The sequence below is a fragment of the Epinephelus lanceolatus genome, chromosome 15, assembly GCF_041903045.1.
Source record: "Epinephelus lanceolatus isolate andai-2023 chromosome 15, ASM4190304v1, whole genome shotgun sequence".
Lineage (NCBI taxonomy): Eukaryota > Metazoa > Chordata > Actinopteri > Perciformes > Serranidae > Epinephelus > Epinephelus lanceolatus.
Window position 1 is genome coordinate 28,101,153 of NC_135748.1, and position 18,942 is coordinate 28,120,094.

The following is an 18,942-nucleotide window of genomic DNA, read 5'->3' on the forward strand; positions in this document are numbered from 1 at the left end:
ATTTAATTTGACTGTCTCAAAACAGATCCCAGAACGTATTGTGCACAGCCTGTTTGTCAGGCCTGCCCCTATAGAAAGCATGATGGACAGGTTTTTAAAAGTCACACATGGCCCCTTGAACCATAGAAAATCCTCTCCATTCAACACTTCATTAAGGCTAGAAGATTTAAGTTTCCCCAACTAAACAATGCAGCAGAGATCCACTAAGTTCACCTTTGTTTGCCACATAGCTGAGGTTTACCATCCCCAGGTGAGCGACTGAGAGCTCCTCTCTGCTCTGATTCCCTCCATGCTGCGGCTCTCCCTGTGGAGCCAGGGCAGGGAGGCAGCAAGGCCATGTGAACGCTGTGCAGTAAGGTAAGACTTGGCCGGCGGGCATCCGGAGAGAGGGCTCAGCTCCCTTTGTGGTGGATCCCTGACAGGTTGGGGCGAAGCGCAGACCAACCCCTCCCATCCACTTTCACCTGTGATATTGTCCCAGGTGGAGGGGTTGCAGAGGAGGCACTGAAATGTCCCCATAGGGCATGGCTTCTGTGTAGCACGATATCCCAGTGGGCTTTGCCGGCCTCCAGAGAGAGGTTAAATGAAGCCAGGGCTGTCTGACGGACAAAGGCCGCAGGTCAGCACCCAGCCCTTTGATCCATTCCTGCCCTCTTCAGACCACAGAGCCAGACCTTTTTGTTTCACCTTGCTTTTCTATCCCTAGGGCTAGCCCCCTTTTTTCCTCTCAATCTGCCCCTGACAATGGAGTCACTTACAAAGCTCTGAGCGCTGTATGGTCTGCCAGTCACCAGAGAGGAGAGGTTTCAAAGGGAAGGTAGTGGGGCTCAGTGTCTCCCAGGTCCCTAGTGAGGAGATAGATACTGACTCTTTCAGTCCGCAGCACTGGGCCACAACCCCACAGCTGCACCCAGCACTTTAGAGGCCTTATCCAACAAAGGCACGGAGAGGGAAGTTCATTTATGGGGGTAAACAGTGGAAAAAGGAGCAGGGAAATTCGTTGACACATGCTTGACTCCACCTCAGCACCTTACTGTGAGAGGATCTGTAATTTTTCACTTTTTTAAAAGTTCTCTTGGAAGTGTAATGACAAGCAGACCTAGGGCAAATACACAAAAGTATTTAGAGGGTTGTAACTTTGCAATTTCGGTGCCAAAAAAACAGCTTGCTGAAATATGACTTTCAGTTTTGTGTGGGGTTTTTTTCTTCATTTCTCTCTAATGGTCAAAAGGGGGAGGAAAGGATTTATCTTGGAGCTGCACATGCTCTTCAGCAGATGTAGAAAGACAGAGTAGACCTAACATGTTTTGAGTTTGTCTCCAGCCTGTTCTCTGGCCAAAACACTCAGGTGGAGCCCTGCTCGGAGACCACAGTCGTATAAAAGCCCAGAAGTAGCTGACACTTCACTCCCCCTCCTCTGCCTGTCCCACTGTGCCTAAGTAACTTGAAGTGTCAGGACATCACCGCCTCATCGAAATGGCTAACTTTCATGTTGGCCAGGTTCCACCAAAAACAAAAGGTGATTTTCTTCTGAATGGTAGCATTCATAGCACCAATATCACTTGAGAAAATTAAAGTTAGTGCTCTACATATTTCGGTTTTCTCAACTTTATCTGTTGGCCGTTTTTACCTAACAATGACACGCTGCATTAGAGGGCCCAGACAAACCAAACCAGCATCAAAGAACTTGTGGCACTAAAGGACAACTACTGAATTGGCTCACATCGCTTGGGTCTCCGCCAAAAAGTTGCACTGAACACACTGCAAAGAACACAGCCGATGGTTGACTAGCACATACATTCTCCACCTGTGTGAGAGGAAAGTCGTCTCTATTTTCCATTCAAAATGCGAAACCAGAAGACCAACAGGAGGGATTCAAGATGCTAGTTAGCCAGGTAGCACATTAACAACACATCTGATGTTGAAAGAACAACTGATATTAAACGTGTACTAACAAACAATAACACAAACAATTATCAACAGTTTCAAGAGCTCAATGACAAAAAACAATGTACCTAGCGTAACAAGTTTGTTTCGATTTCACTCCCTCGTGACTTTAGCTGTTTGTCTGCTTTCCTCACTTGCGCTTGCTCACTTTCTCGTCTCTTGCACTGAATTGAACCATCAATCCATCTCACCGATGGGCTCTGCTGGCTCCGTCGGCTCTATTTCCAATTCAACATGCTGAATTGGCCGATAAAAAGCCAACAATGGCCAACTACTGCCAATGGTGAGGGCACACCACAAAAAACTAGGTTGACAAACGCTCAACCACGGCCCGACGTTGGCCAACCGTCGGCTTGATGTTCCAGGACATTAAGAGAGATGCTTGACCTCAGCATCTACTGTACTGTAAATTGAGAAACTTGATCCTCAGGAAGTATGATTTATTAAAAATAAAACCAGAAATCAAAACTATTTTTGACAAAAATACCTTGTGTTTTGCAAGGGCTTAGGTTTCATTTTAACACTTGAGGGAACACATATGAAACAGGGGGGTTGAGGGTCGTCTTCCAGAAAATTTTGAGCATCAAACCCTTAATTTCCTGCATTAATTTAATTGTTAAACGTCTAGTTTTGTCAAAATAAGAGTCCTCTGTTACTTTCATGTTTTTATTAGGGGGGGACAATGCACATGTTGTAAATATTGAGGGGGACACGTCCCCTGCGTCCTGCCTGAAATCAACACCAATATTCAACTGAGATTAACAGTATTGAGACAATGACTGAGATGTCATACGGTCGTTCATCTTGAAGCACACTGGCATCATATGTATTAGAATGTTATGATAAGGCTATGGGTAGCATTGTGCTAACATTTGTGCTATTGTTCATGATTGTAGTATAACAATAGTGTTGTTTTAGTGTCCCCCATCAAAATAGATATAAATGTGTGCATGAATGTGTGTTTGTGTGTGGTGGGGGCCCCGGGTGATGGCCACAGGGGCAGGAATGTAAAGGCTGCCCTGGGGGCCTCTGTGGTGCTAATGGATTAACAGGCCAGCTTGGCATGCTAATGGAGATTGTCTGTGATGTAATGAGCTTCTAATTAGGTCACCTCTGAGCTTGACCCTCTTGTAATGAGGAGGGCAGAAGGGAGAGGAGGGGCCGGGGCTGGTGATAGCACCCTGACCTGCAGGTGTGAACCGGCCTGGGCTGTAAACAGGGCTGGACATTCCTGGCATTCTCAGCTCAGCATCCCCTCCCAAAACTCCCCTCCTCCTGCCTGCCAATAACCCTTCTGTAGCGCTATGGGTGGATACACACACAGAGAAACAATTGGAGCCACATTTCATGCTCCAAGGTGCTTCACGGTTTGGCTGAAAGAAAAAAAAAAGTTCCCTTGAATTCTATTCTTTGATTGTTGGACACTGTTTTTCTTTATGATATCCTTTTCGCAGGGGTGTCGCAGCATTATGCTGTGACCTGGATTCAAATGCTAAAGAGATCTGCAGGAGGCGAACTATCTAATTAAATTTGTAAGATTCTAATCATCCTGTCTTATTGTGCTGTCTCATCCCTTCCTGACTGCTGTTGGCTCGCAGCGCTGTCATTAACCATTCACTCTAAACCTCTTCTTCCTCAAACTGCCTTACTTGCTCTCACTTCCTTTTTCTCTGCTTTGGCACAAAGTGGCGCACTGATACCACCCCAAAGCCGTTTTCTGACAGAACAAAACGCCTCTTTATTTCCGAGGGGGAGAATAACACCCAGTGTGCCACTGAGCAAGTGAAGAGGTGGAGAGACCAATCCATCTGCAGTCATTAGAAGTGCCCTGTGAAAGGACTCCAGGACTACTGCCAGCACTTTTATTGCACTATTTATGGGCATTGCATTATTATAAGTATTGCATGATTAGTCTAACTGGGATTTTACAATGCGGTCTCTGGGATGGTGTTGGGTAAAGTGTAAATGAGAAGGCCTTTATGATATTTTTCTCTCCTTTTCTATTTGTTGAATGAACTATTCTCAAAATATCCAGGAGCATTTGGTTCTAATTAAGATTATAGCAGCAGTATGTGGTTTGTGAATGTTTGTGCTTCTAAATACTTGTGCATACTTACCACAGGTGGAAGCGTACGCACATGCACATGCATGTGTGTTTAGGTGACTGGTGTCAAGATGTAGCACTTGTTGTTCTCAGTGGGACATATAGGATCAGTGTGGTTTATCAGTCATGGAGGGCGGTGACCAGGATGCACTGAGCTTGAAGGGGAGTGGTATGACGAACGACCTATAGGAGCTCATAGACCTGTTTGTACTGTGAGACTTATCAGATGCTGAGGGCCCATCCAGTCACTTGTTTGGAGTTTAGTTTTTGCCTCTGAGGGAAAAAAGTGTGGGTTGTTGTGCCGGCTGTTTGGAGAATGATTAATTAAAAATCAATGAGTGATGACTTCAGTGAAGATGTAAAAATTGCAAGACCTGTTGCAACTTAAAGGTAAACTATGCAGGAATAGTTAGCTACTGTTTGTAAACACAATCTTCAAACTTGACCCCTCATCCCTACTCTGCTTGTACATACACTGCAAGCATTCTACTATTGAAAAACATTACATTTGTTGTAATGGAAGAGCTGATACTTTTGCAAGCTAAGTAAGCTAACCCCAGCATCTACGTATCCAATGAAAAACCAAAACATTCTCACCAACCTAGTCACATATCGATGTTTGGTCATGTACTTACCACGTTCAGATACGACGTCAAAGGTACCTTGGTTGCGTCGGTTGTTGACATTCTGAGATGCTGTGTCAAATTTGTGTCTGTTACATGCATTGTCTTTTTTCAAAATAGACTTCCGTTTTCACAGGAAACTTGCAGTTTACACGCAGTCTCTTTCAAAATAAACACTGCATCAGCAAAACAATGCGAATTGACGTGATTAGTTTTAGGAAAATGAACAGGGTTTGGCTTCCTAATCTTACAGGATGCTAACACCTCTCTTTGAGGTGAAAGTCTGTGTTTGCTGGACTCATCCGCCAACCCCCTCGCCTGCCCTACAAGGACTTTTGCCGCCTTAACTTTCGTTCTTCCAGCTGTGTTTACCCCTGATGCCGGCAAGTGCCGTTAAAGTATAACCGCGACCAGCTGCATATCATGCTGACGTTAAAGGATGGCCGTTTTTTCGTCAGTGTCTGATGCTGCAAGTCACTGCCCAAGCACCGGATTTCGACGACTTTGGAGTGAGGCTGAGTTGGAAAAACAGACCAACTCAACGTCACTCTTCATTTCAGTGCTCTCTGTCAGTGCTCACCTTTGAAAGTGAAAGCCGAGCCAACCCCAGATTCACTGACATTTAGAATTAGCTTTGTTGGCTTGGCGTTTTGCCTCACTCTATTTGCGTTTTTTTAGTGCGGTGTCTACGATTTTTGTGGCTTCCTCTTGGATGTGTGGTGCTACTACCTCACTTGAGTCCCATCCTCACTTGCACACTGTTATTGGCTGGGGGCTACACGCTCACAAACCGTCCTGAACAGAGCAAAATAAAAGGAGATAAAAAAAAAAACAAGCGGCAACCTCTGAGGCTGAAAAATAAGCTAACGCAGAAGTGCCAAAAACTGCAGTTTCTTGAATGGCCACTAGAGGCTGGCTCTAAGAGCAAGTCATTCCCTCTAGACACATGTTTGCAGCCTGGTACAAAAAACAATTATGGTCTCTATAGTTAATTTCCTCCTTCATGACAACAGTGCAAGTGTTAATTGTTTTATAACTCACCCATTTATATCACATTATCTTAAGTTTTAATATTATTTTTAATTATTAAGGGTGACGCCTCCCGGACAGGCTGTCACTCAATGTGACAGCCTGTCCGGGAGGCGCCACCACAGTCTCTGAGTCAGATCCACCCCTCACACCTCCATGGCTCCACTCTTGCATCCAGATATGGTCACTTCAGGCTCCAAAAATCCAAGATGGTGACAGACAAAATGCCGAAGCTTCAAAATAGGATTGGTCCACAAACCAATGGGTGACCTCACGGTGGCTACATCCATTATTTTAAACAGTCTATGGAAAATACAGGCAGAGGGCAGAGTCTCTGCACATAAATACACTGCCACAGTGGGTCATAAGTGACGATTGAGAGGGATTACTGTAATATGAGTCAATACATTTTTCGTAAGGAAAATCCTTTAAGACAGCAATCAGTGGTCTGGATGTACATCTGTGATCAGAGACCAGTGTTACCCAAGTAGCACGTTTATCCTGCTCCATAATCGTATTAAAGGTCATGGGGAGGTTTCAGCACATTCCAACATACATTGGGGTAAAACGGAAGCACTGTGGACACACACACACACGCACACACACACTTGTGACATGAGTCCACAATCCACATCCTCACAAAGCCCTCCATAACCAGACCACCTCCTACCTCACCGACCTGCTCCACCACCAACCTTCCTCCCACAGCTTCTGATGCAAACCTTCTGTCTCCACCATTCAGGACCAACCATCGGACCTGGGGCAATGAAGCCTTCTCCATTCCCACCTCCTCTCTCTGGAACTCTCTCCCCAAATGCATCTAACACTACAACAATCTGTCCCTGCTGGAGTCACTTATCAAAACTCATCTTTTAAGTACTGCTTCTGATGTGTGATCCGTGTCTTTCATGATCATTTTAACATATGTAAAGTCTCATTGCCCTGAAAAGCAGACATGTATAAATAATATGAATTATTATGTAATGTACTTCTAATACAGGATGAGCAAACTCCACACAGAAGGCACTAGGGGATAAGGATTGATAAAACCAGGATCCCTCTATTGTGAAGCATCAGTGCTAACTGAGGCAGACAAAGATTTCAGGACAAATAAGTTTTCTTTTGGCTTTTTGTAAAATTTAATTTCTATCTGACGATGCTGTTTGGATTTGTCTCCTTGGCTGTGTGTGATTTTGACCTACAGAGGTGACTGTTGTGTTTTTTTCCGACTAGACCTCTGAGGGCAGGGAGGTGCAGAGACAGGAACCCCAAAGTAGTAAGTGGACACTCTCTTTATCAGTCTCTCTTTCCCTCTCTTCTTTTAGTAGCCTAGACTCATTAAGCCGTCTATAAATGGTCCGGTCTTAATGAGGAGGCTTTTATAGGGCTCTCCCTGGGCCTCCAGGGGATAATCAGACTCCAGTAGGAAGTCGTCTGTCTTGATAGCCTGCCCCTTTTCTCAGCGGTGGTCCGGCCAGGCCTAGCCTCAATGCAGCATACAGTCACACCACCCACTACCTCCATCTCCATTTCTTTCTTTTTCCATCTCTCTCCCTGTCTTTGCCGTTGCCCCTGCATGTAGTTATTTCATGACACGATAAAAGTCAGCTGGTGCCCGGCACTCAGGCCACTTGCGGGCCTTTTAATTGCCTCCTTCCTCCCCCTCGGCCGAGCCGGCTGCGGCTCTTTTACGAGGTCCAGGCCCCGGACCCACCGGCTGCTGCTCACCCTTTCAAGGGTCTTCATTCTCTCCCGAGGGATGTCCCTCTGTCTCCTGAAGCACAGACATTCCAATTGTCTCCATTTTCAGATGATATCAACAGAACCGTACAGACATGTGAAGCGTATTTGGTGGCGGGACTGAGGATAGAGGGAGGGATTAGAAATGATGAAGAGGGGCCCAGAAATAAAGTTTGACACCCTTCACCCCAAAGTGATTTGATATCCAAGACTCATATTTTAAAAACTTTGTGTAAACCCTCATGGATTAGGGACTTCACAACAAACTAATCACGAGCTTGAAATCCCCGTTTTGTTTGTATCAATAAAGCTTGCTTGTACAGCTTTACTTGTGACTCTGGTGCTCACAAGACAGCAGTGTTTACTTAGTTACTTAAGTAGATAATGAAGATTCATTTTATGTGTTGCTTTTGGTGATTAAAAGTGTATTCATCAATGTCATGTCAGGCGGTGCTCGAATGTGGGTGAAAGCCTATCCCCGAACAGATGTTTACCACAAAGGTCAGAGAGCACACTGTGTTTACATCAGTGGGTTTAGGACGGACATGTTTAGAATTGGAAATGCTGCTGTAGGCAACGACTTTAATCAAATTACCTTTTTCCTTTCCTCATCCTCTCCCCTTCAGTCTATCGTTGCTCTTAAGAACTTTCTTTTTGTCTTACAAGATTCAAAACAACTGCTGCCTAGCGTCATTGAGTGTATGTCACTTCCTGCCTTAGGGTGAGTGTGGCCTCTCCACTTCCTCCCTTATTCATTCCAGAGGAGGGCTCTGAAACGCTGCTCCATCCGAGCAAGCGGAGGGCCTTGTTTCAGGCCTTGGGGTTCTCTAAAAGGCATGCAGTTTGTGATTTGGAATAAGATATGTAAATCTGGAATGGCCTTTAGTATGTTTCTAAGAGGAAAGTTACTCAGCAGCTGCTTTTTGTAACTGTGTCTAAAGTCATTCCTTTTAATTCTTGGCAGGAGATACAAAGAGGGGCTGAGAGGAGAGAAGGGAGAGGCATGGCTTATGGGAAATGGAATGATAGCTCAGACCAAAACAAATTGTTTCTGGTTTCACTTGGGCCCGACCCTATTATCAGGCTGAGTGTCAGATCAGACAACTGCTGGAGCGGAGACAGTCCAGATGGAAGAGAGAGTGAAAAAAAATGACCACTTGGAGACAGTTTGCACTCGTGTAAGTGGTAATGCTGTTTTAAAATTTAAATTCAGAAGTTTGTAGTCTGTGTGTGTTTATGTGTGCATAGTGGAGGGCCAGTAGGTTGAAGGTCAGGTCTAAGGCCATGGTCCTTGCTAGGGGAGGAGGCCCGCCGTTCCCTCTGAGTTGCGGACATGAGGGAAAAGTGAAATCCACTCTCAGATCCTAATGATGTTTTCTTTTGGAGTGAAAAATCTAAACATGTCCATTGCTCAGTAATGCGACCCGATGTGGGGTTGCAGTCTAGTCACTGCAGGAAAGGCTTGTGTTTCAATTACTGGAGCTTGAAACAACACGTTTGCAGAGGTGGGTAGAATACCGAAAATCTTTACTTAAGTGAAAGCACAATTACTTCCACAAAATACGACTCAAGTGAAGGTAAAAAAAAGTACCAGATTAACAGAATTCTCAAAGTAAAAGTTACTTTCCATTTTAATATTTTTCAAGGGGGTGCGGACCAGTGCAAACTACTGAAAAAAAGCAGCCCCCCAAATAAGTAAGGTCTATACAGCTAAGATATGAACAATCTCCCATTGTCTCCCCATCTCTTTCTCTCTAACCCTGTCTCCCTTATCATGACATCAAAGATTGAAATTTCGTTCGCTAGCCAACTACAGTTTTCACCCACAGTATGTATAGGTTACTGCAATATGCTTGTGGAGGTTAGAAGAGGAGGTTTTAAAATAATAAAATAAAATAAAAAAATCTCAGTCAGCACATTCTCACTCCCATCTTCTCAAATACAGTAAGTTGGTCAATGGTCCATGACATCAAAAAATGATGTGCTAGGTAACCCTGCTGCATCAGTTTTGAACATTCAGTGCAGAAAGGGAGACTTAAACCAGTCCAAATGTCATCTTTACAGCCCAACTTTTTAATAACTGTTTATTAGTCACCGGGGTGATACTGTACTGTGGTGCAGTGGTTGGCATTGTCTCCTCACAACAAGAGGGTTCCTGATCTGAAAGATCGACATAAATTAGCTGTAGGTGTGAATGGTTGTCTGTTTCTGTGGTGTGTGTCAGCCCTGTGATAGTCTGGTGACCTGTCCAGGGTGTACCCTGTCTCTCGCCAAATGTCAGCTGGGATAGGCTCCAGCTCCCCCACAACCCCTAACAAGATAAGTGGTTACGGAAAAAGTATGACTTAGGTCCTTAAATGATATTCGTGTGACCTAAGACTTGCTGGGGGTCTTCATTTCTTCTACAATTAAGATAATCACTAACAGCATATGATGTTCCATTGAATGAACCACTGAAAACACTGCATTCTGTTTTGTCTATACAAGGTCATACAAGGGAAACTAATCTCAAAACTGTATTCCTTGTTTTCTGTATCTTCTAATAAACCTAGAAATGTAAACCTGACACTTTCAAATATCCCAATCATCAGCAGATCCACCCTAACATCTTACATCGAACCTATCTCCTTCCCGAGAAACCTTTCTTGATGAAGCTCAATTCATCACCAATATGCTCCCTATGAACGGATGGTCTTGTCGGTTTTTTCTGCATGTTTTGGTTTTGTTAGGATGTATCTCTTTTTACTTCCGCCTAGGAGGTTATGTTTTCGTCGGCGTTTGTCTGTTTGTTTGTCTGCAAAATAACTAAAAAAGTACTGAACAGATTTTGATGAAATTTTCAGGAAAGGTTGATAATGGCACAAGGAACAGATGATAATTTTTGATGGTGATCGGTTGAAGGGAAGCGCAGAAAATAATAAAATGGCGAGAAATCCGAGCTGCTTGGTGGAGGTCTGCGCTCTCCGAGTGCTCTAGTTTGGAAATAAGTTTGCTCTGTCCTGACAAGAATTACCCCCACTGTTTTGCTCGTTAATGACTTGTCTTCGTTAAATATTTCACAACATCAAAAACAAATATTACTAGCTGGTTTAATTGCAGTATAAAAAAAGCTGACATTGCGTTGGAGTCCTCCAAATACTCTTATACACAACCATTAGATTTGTTTTGTTTTTTCGTTTTTTACTGTAATGCTAAGTATCAATGTGTATCCTTGCTGTCATTATCTATGCATATCTTTCAACTCAATAAAAACTGATCACATAAAAAGTTTTGAAAACATTCAGGGCTGTCTTGTCAATTTATGCTCCTTACATACATTGTCTCTTTTTAAAAATAAACTTATGTTTTTACAGGAAATGTACAGTTTTTCCTCGTTACATGCATACAGTCTTTTTCAAAATAAACTTAGACCTTAGGAAAAAAAAATCACTTTTAGGTTTACTTCATTTGGTTTAGGCGACAAAAAACATGTGGTTAGATTTCAGCAACAAAAATGCGTTGTTAGGTTTAGAAAAACCTTAAAGTCCATAGCTTGTTCGACCCTGTGCACCCTATGCAGACTCTCTTGCTAATTTCATTAAAGCAGTTCCCTGGAGCATTAGCAAATGTCGCAGGCCGGGCTGTCTCATACCATCGCTTGAGGGTGCCTCTGTTCGTTGATGTCATACACCAACGGGCCACTGACCAAATGTTGGTATTTGATAAGCTAGAAAATTAGACTGGGTTGATTTTTCTGGAGACACATTGCACTTTATCATTTAGCTGTTGTCTTTTTTAGATTTTGGTATAAAACGTGTGGTCAGATAGGGATTGTTGCCGGAAGCTGCCGTCATCATTGCATTGTGGTCAAACGACAGGTGGTATTTCTTTTTCTACCAGGTAGCTGCAACTTTGCATCTGCAGTTGAGGTGCTCCTCAATCCCCACATTTAGAGCAGACTTGTTGTAATGAAGTTATAAATGACAAACAAAGGGAAATAAAAAGTAGACTACTGGGTCAAAAAAAAATATGAGTAAGAGTAGAAATATAGGAACATGAAAAGTACTGGTGCGTTTTAAAAAACTATCTTTGTTGTACTCATGCCTGTGTGTTACCTGTCATGTGTTACCAACCACCTCTGCACATTTGCAGGGTGAAACTAAAAAGCGTGTACGTGCATATGCATGTAGGCAGGCAGAGAGGTGAGGAAGACTTTGGGAGACTCTTTGAGATGTAGGCTACCTAAAAATCACTACAGAAGATATGGAAATAAAGTTAAAAAAAAATGAAGTAGTGAATGTATCCAAGTTTAGTGTCTGACTTGTGCGGGTGAAAAGAGTAGCTGTGTTTATGTGGATGAGTGGGGCATACAAGCGATAAGTCTTGTCAGACACCAGCCAATGATGATAATTTATAGCGTTTTAATTTGGGGGTGAGCGGGTGTGTGGGATCCCTCTCCAAAAAAACCCCTGTGGTTGTAAGTGATACTTAAGCGAGAAAAGGAACCACTTGAGTTTTTTTTTTTTCTGTCCCACTCTCTGTTCCTCCCTTCTCCTGTTTTACTCCTGTAATTGCATCATCACACCATGTCTTCACTTCCTTTTTCTCGGTCCTCTAGTGACACCTCTGCCTGACTCACAGTGATACCTATGTGGTGTTATTATGGCTACCGAGCAAAGCATTTGGGTGAGGCCCACTCTTTGTTGTTGACAGGATAGCGGTGATTAACGTGCCTTCTCCTGACCCCAGCTGCCGCCTGCTCCCTCAGCCCTCCCTCCTCGGTCCCTGCTGCTCCTGAAGCCTGAACCTACGGCCCTAGAGACAAGCCTCCGCCTCCGCCGAGTGTGTTTGTGCACATGTGCACTGCTTTGTATGTATGGGGAGGCAGTAATGATGTGTGAGAACGATGGGGGGTTTGTTTAGGTTGCTTAATTATCAGCTAATCGCTTCCTATAACTTTATAGTGTTTCCACTGTTTTATAGAGAATAGCTTTAGCCGTTCCTTTTTTTTTTCTTTCATATGGAATTTGACTAAATGGTGTGATGTCACCCTTCCCCACCCCCATCCAACCCGCCTTGGGGCACCATAGACAAGGAAAATTAGAGGGGAACTTTCACATAAAAGACGAAGGCTTGGCTGGTTTCAAGTCAGGTGATGCAAAGGAAAACAGGTATTCACCGGCTGGGTTCATTTCTGCTGCTCGGTAGCGACAAATTCATTTTTAATTACAGAAAAAACATCCTGGAAGTCATTTCATTTTCCAGCCAGGCGCTGTAATCAATTTCTCTTCAGCGTGGCTCGGTGGAATGATAGTTGACCACAAAGCCTGCAAGTTAGTTAACCGCATTAAAGTTGCTCTGTTAAGAGATGTTGGATTAAAGAACAGGCCTGAGGGGAGCTCCCCATACTGGCCCTGAAACCACCCACTGTTCCTTGTGTGGTTCAACTGTATGTGGGTGGAGATGTGCATACAAGGTGTGTGTGCCTGTGTGTGTTTGCATGGACGCAGACGTGTCTTGACATTAAATGTCTGTGTATGAACGCTTGCGCAAAAAACCGCCACGGCCCTGAATGTAACTCCGAACTCGCAACGACAGGCTGCTTTTCCATCAGCCTCCTCTCCTCGCTGTTTGCCCGAACACAACCTGAGCTTTATTTCGAGGCAGAAAACAAATATTAAGTGCACAGCTTTCTGACTTTACCTCTGCTACTGTGTATCTGCCTTGCTCTCGCTCGCTTCTGTTCCTTCACGTCCCAGATATAATTATAGCTGTCCGAGGGATGATTATATGTTTACTCTGGAAGCTGGCCGACTGCCTGTCCCCAGTCCCTGAGGAGCTGCCTCTCAAAGGGGTTCCTCTTGAAAAGCACCACAAAAGTGGCTTCAGGAGACACATAAGGGAGCAGATTGAGCGGCTCAAGGCAGAGAGGAAGATACAGCAAAGACAGAGAGAAAGTGGCGGTGCCTTTTTAGTTTGAATTTCTATTTAAACGGGTCTATCCACCCCACTATGCCTCTTCTACCGCTGGTTAGCAGAGTCTGGCCAACAAGCAGCAGACGGAGGATGGAATGGAGGTTTTGGGAGTCACGAAATGAATGCCTTTAGTAGAGGACAATGCATTTATATTTATACAGACATCAATCCGTCTAACGTGCTTCGGAGATATATGTTTCTCCTGGTGTGAGGCTGAGTGAGAAAACAATGAACAAAAGTTTTAATAATACTCTTCATTCCTCGTTTGCACAAATAGCTTCTGTTATCTTTGCATTGTCTAACATGTCGCAGCTTTTTAGTCAGCAATTTGGTCACTAAGAAGTATACAAATTATCACTCGCTGTGTGGAGCCTGGCTTATTTTGGGTAGCCTAGCATTAACAAAATCCATGCAGACAATTTATATGGTTTAAATCATAGCTTTACAGTCCACATCTAAACACCGCGTGTAGTTTTGGTGTCGGCACGGCCAAATGAAGTGTTTTTAATGACTTGAGACAGAATTTGCAGACTGCTCGTTCATGTTGCCTAGCAATACCTATTAATCTCTCCATGGCTGCTATGCATAAAGGTCCCTTTAGGCCAGGCAAAGGTCATCATTCCACACCTAATTAACACTCTGCACACACACTGACACCTCATTTGCGCCAGATGCATTTTCTTTAAATAAAGTCAGCCTGTTTGAGGGTACAGTAGAATGCAGATTGCAGCAAAAGGTGGACCAAAACATGTGCTTATGTCATGCTTTGACTTGTTTACAGTTTGGTATTTCTAAAAGGCAGGCAGCGGGGCTGACCTGTAACTGTTAGTTGGCTGGTAATCCTTGGGAATTTGCTACAGCTAATCACCTCAGCCCTCATAACATGCTCAGAACTGTGGGCCAGTTTAACAGGAATGAGAGCAAAAGTTGCACACAAAGAAGCAAAAGCAGGAAACTCGGTGTCTGCTATCAAATCTCTTCCAACATTGTATACACAAGTGAATAGTTTGTTGCCGGGCACCGGGAGGACGGAAGGACAAGCCAATGGCTGACTTTGCAACATTATTTTTGTTGAGCTGTGATCATCAACATAATGTTTGCCCGAGGGGTCCACAGAGTACATGTTGGCCCCGGTAAGGTTAAAAGTTGGATGTGCACAGCTTGTATATTTGTGGATGTTTGGTTGTAAACTGCTCTTGGTTTCCAGTTACCTCATTTCCTGAATAAGAACAAATAAATAAAAACACACTTGCATAAAGAGACTTTAGACGACTAAGCACACTCCGGTTTTATCGGCATAATTCCCGACCTCTTTTTTTTACACATCAGTTAGCGGACGAGCACACACACACACACTCATTCACACACACACTCACTCACACAGGCACACACACAGATACTCCTTTTAGCTGCAGACATACCGAAGCCCACGCATCCAGGCTCGCCTCAGTGCTGTCCTTGTAATGGGCGGTATCAGCGCTCCCTGAGCCCGTGCAGGACGATAAAAGCCAGGATAGCTGGGTTTTATCTGCTCTGCTGAAAGTCAGCCATTGACACTATGCACTTTAGAGGAAGTATCACTCAGTAGGAGTGCCCATCTACCCTCTCATCTCCTCAGTGACAGTTAGTTCCTCTTTCTGTGGTACGGTTGGAAATATAGACAGGGTCCTATTGACAGCTGCTGCTGTTAAATCTATCACTGTCACTGCAAAATTTTATATTCTGTGTAAAATTGGATTATGCATGCTTTCGTGTTTCTGTCCAACAGATGCCAGAGGAAAATGTTGGTTTCATACAACCTAGGTCTTATTTTTATTTCCATTTATATTGGTAACTAGAAAAGTGCACCAAGAAGGGTGCAGATCTCCGATCGTATTCACTCTAGACAGTTCTTATAATTTCAGCTGACATGCTGCAACACATTTCAGCATTTAATAAAACTACACAACTTGTCTATTTAAGACAGAGCCACGGCGCGTTATACAGAGCAGACTGAGTTTTACTGCTAAAGGGCACTGTTTGTGAAATACAATTCAATTATGAGGATGAATGTATTTTTAATGAGTAAAGCACAGCTACAAATCTATGATGCATGTCGTTCATAGCTGGACTTTTAACGGTATAAGGTTTGGCTGTGGTAAGTGTGGGTGATATGGCCCTACATATATGATATTTCAGAGTATTTTTGCGATGCGATATTCTTATCAGATTCTGTATACAATATTAATAGTTCAACAAAATAAAATCTACCACAATTTACAAATTTAACAGCTCCCAAATACAAAAAATGTGCCCTGAGATCTATATATATAAATCAACAGGTGATTTCCTTCTTTTAGTAAAATCCTAAATGACTGAGTTTGGTTGTTTTTCCACCTGGACCTTTATGCTCTGCCATTTCTCCTCTAATCATCACACTGTAACCTCTGACAGGCTGTTATGATACCACAACTATCGCACATTCACATATATTTAGTTTTTGTCAAACTGCGAGCGTCATGTAAGTTTACATTACCAAAGGTTTATGACCAAACAATGCCGACAAGAGATGAGAGGAGAGGGAGAGACGCTGTGCTGCTGCCAGAGGAGCCGCTGAATGAGTTCCCTCTGAGCGGTAAGTCACTAAAAGAGTCTGAAAAGTCCGGGGCTGTTCATAAAACATTCAAGACACCATAGTTGCACACTACTGAAGCTGCTCCTCATTTTGGAACCACCACTGAGTCTGTAATAACTTTGCTTTCAGCCATGCTTGTTGTTGCTGTGGTAACAGTATGACGTTAGTGTCAACAAGTCTAAATATCGCGAGTATCATGATATGAATTTTGCATATGATACTAAAAATGATAACGGTATTATTGTGAACAAGATGATATGGCACACCCCTAGTAGGTAGGCTACACCACAACAAAGTAGGAAATAGCAACAACAAACACAACTAAAAAATAAAATGAAGAAACCATCTAACTACAAAGCCTGCTAAAGATAGAAGCACAAATGTCAAGGAAAGATGACCAAATCAGCAAGATTTGCAAAATCAGGGAGGTAAAACACTTTGCCTCTGAAACACTCCCGGTGCGGACGCAGCTGAGCCTGGTGAAATTGTCCCTCCCACCTCCCTTACAGTCAAGATAGCACTGAAGATAACAAAAATGGGGACTAACTCCATCTCGTGACATGCCTAACTTCAACAGATCATAACATATCAGGTATGGAATTAATCTGCAGATGCTCCGACTCAAAATGAGACCAAACTTTTCAACTGATGTCAGTTTTTGAGCCATGATGAAGGCCAGAATGTGGCCTGTGAAAGATGATACGGCTTGTGGTTTTTAGCCAATTTCTGAAAAACTTGCAGCCACTACCAGCATGTTCAGAGAAGTGAGGAGTCAGTAGTCAGTGATAGTATAAAACAGTCAATAAAGCAAGTTTTTAAACAATTGTTAATCACCACAACCACGAGAGGTTCTTAAGCATAGAATCATACTTGTGCATGCAAAATATGAGGATGATAGGTCCAGTAGTTTGGGAGATTATCTTATGCCTGGAGGGGAAATAAAACTACTGTACATGATAAAAGCTGGTGGCCCAAACTAAAACAGGGTATATGCAGGAATCATGAGGTTAATTTCAATACTTTAAGACTTTTTTAAGACCTTCCAAAAAAACCTTAAGACCTCATCGCCACTTCAAGGTGTCGTTAGCAGCAACGCATCTTTAACTTACTAAACAGTTGTAATTTGCAATTAAATCTATGGAGCACAAACATACAACAGAACTCAGATAAGATGAGAAGGATTTTTTATTGTCTTTTGCTCCTCTGTTTGGCGCCTGGATGTGCGCCATCTCGTGATGTTGCACAGGTACGCGTACGGCCCCGAGTGGCAGTCCGAGTGTGCCTACCTACACATCGTTGTTTGTAATAGTTTCGAGAAGGAAAATAAATTATACATTCATGGATACTTTTTGTCAAAGCTTGAATGCCAAGAAAATTGAATACTTCATAAAATTGCGAATAAGACTTTTTAATACTTTTTAAGGGCCTTAATTTTCCGACATTTGATTTATCAACTTTTAATATGTTTTAAGACTCCGCGGACACCCTGTAAAAAGATAAGACCCAAGCTGAAATTAATCAGCTCCATGCAGCTGTTTTTTTTTAGAGCAACTGTAAGTGACAGGAAGTGCATTGGGTTTGACAGGAGTGACTGTGTGAAATCAGAATGCCCAGTCTTATCTCCTGCATGGTGTCCACCTTGCTCACTTATAGTTAACAATGACTCAGTGTCTCCCATTTAGGCTCCTTATCCACCCAAAGTGGCCATTTTTGTCAGCACCGCGGTGAATTTAATTCTTTCGCAATCACCCACTTCACCAATGGCAACCTCAACAAAACAGTCAATCACGGGCAGCGCCTATTTTTTAGCGACAGACAAAAGGAACAAAACCGGAGTCGGTGGGTTTGTCCACGATAATTTGATTGCTGACAAGTGAGGGGAAAAAGGTCTGTCAGCTTAGCGACGATACCCAACAAAGGGCAATCTCATTGTAAACGTTGTAGCACTCAATTGCTGGATGATGGGGCGCCGGACAATGGAACAGCAGGCAGCGCAGGGCATGGCGAGGACCCTCCCTGTGGCTCTCCGCTGCAGTAATGACAGCCTAAGTGCCAACAGCAGGTGTCTTCCATTCAAGGCTAGGCAGGTTAATAAAGTTTCTCCCTGAAAGTCAATAAACAAGAGCTCATTCACACACTGGCTAATTGTACTCGTTCTTGTCCGTGCTGTCTGTCTCTCGTCCTCTCTCTGCATATGACCAGTTTGTGTGGAGAGGAAAGACATGATAGAAGTTAACAATAAAGAGAACTGAAGAGGCACTGGACTTTCCAGGAGTAAGAAAACATTCATATGTGGTCATTTGTCTAGACAGGGGTGGTAATTCTTTAAAAACTATGCACTATTATCATAATTTCTGTTATAGTGGCCTTAAACAAACATCATTTCCCACAAGGCCAAGACTGTTACTGTAAGTTAAACATCACCAACGTAGTCGGAAGCCAGTCACTACACTTTTTGTTTTTTTTACCTCAGTATCACCATTTCATCAGCTATAGTTTGTAAAGGGGGATATGAGTGTGAGTTTGTGTCCACATGTGTGTAAGAGAGAGAAGCAAACAGTGATGATCAGTTATGTGTTCACAGTTCCTGGTACTAGATTTAGTTCATCTCTTGTTGTATCTACAAAGTAAACAGCTCTGTTGGGCCCATCACTGCAGGAGGCAGGAGTTTGTTTCTATCACAGACATGATTACCAAAATCTTTATCTAACCACGCCCCGGTTTTTCAGTTGGCTAACTTTACCTCAACCACAGTTTATCTGCTGCAACTACAATCTTTCCCTGACCGTAACCACACCTATAGCTGCCATGTGCAGGTATTGTAGAGAGGGTTATTTTTAAATAAAAGTTAGCAGTGGATGCTTAATTACATTTACCCCTTTTACACAAAAATGACCATGTATATGCCAGATTTTTAAACTCGAGAAAAG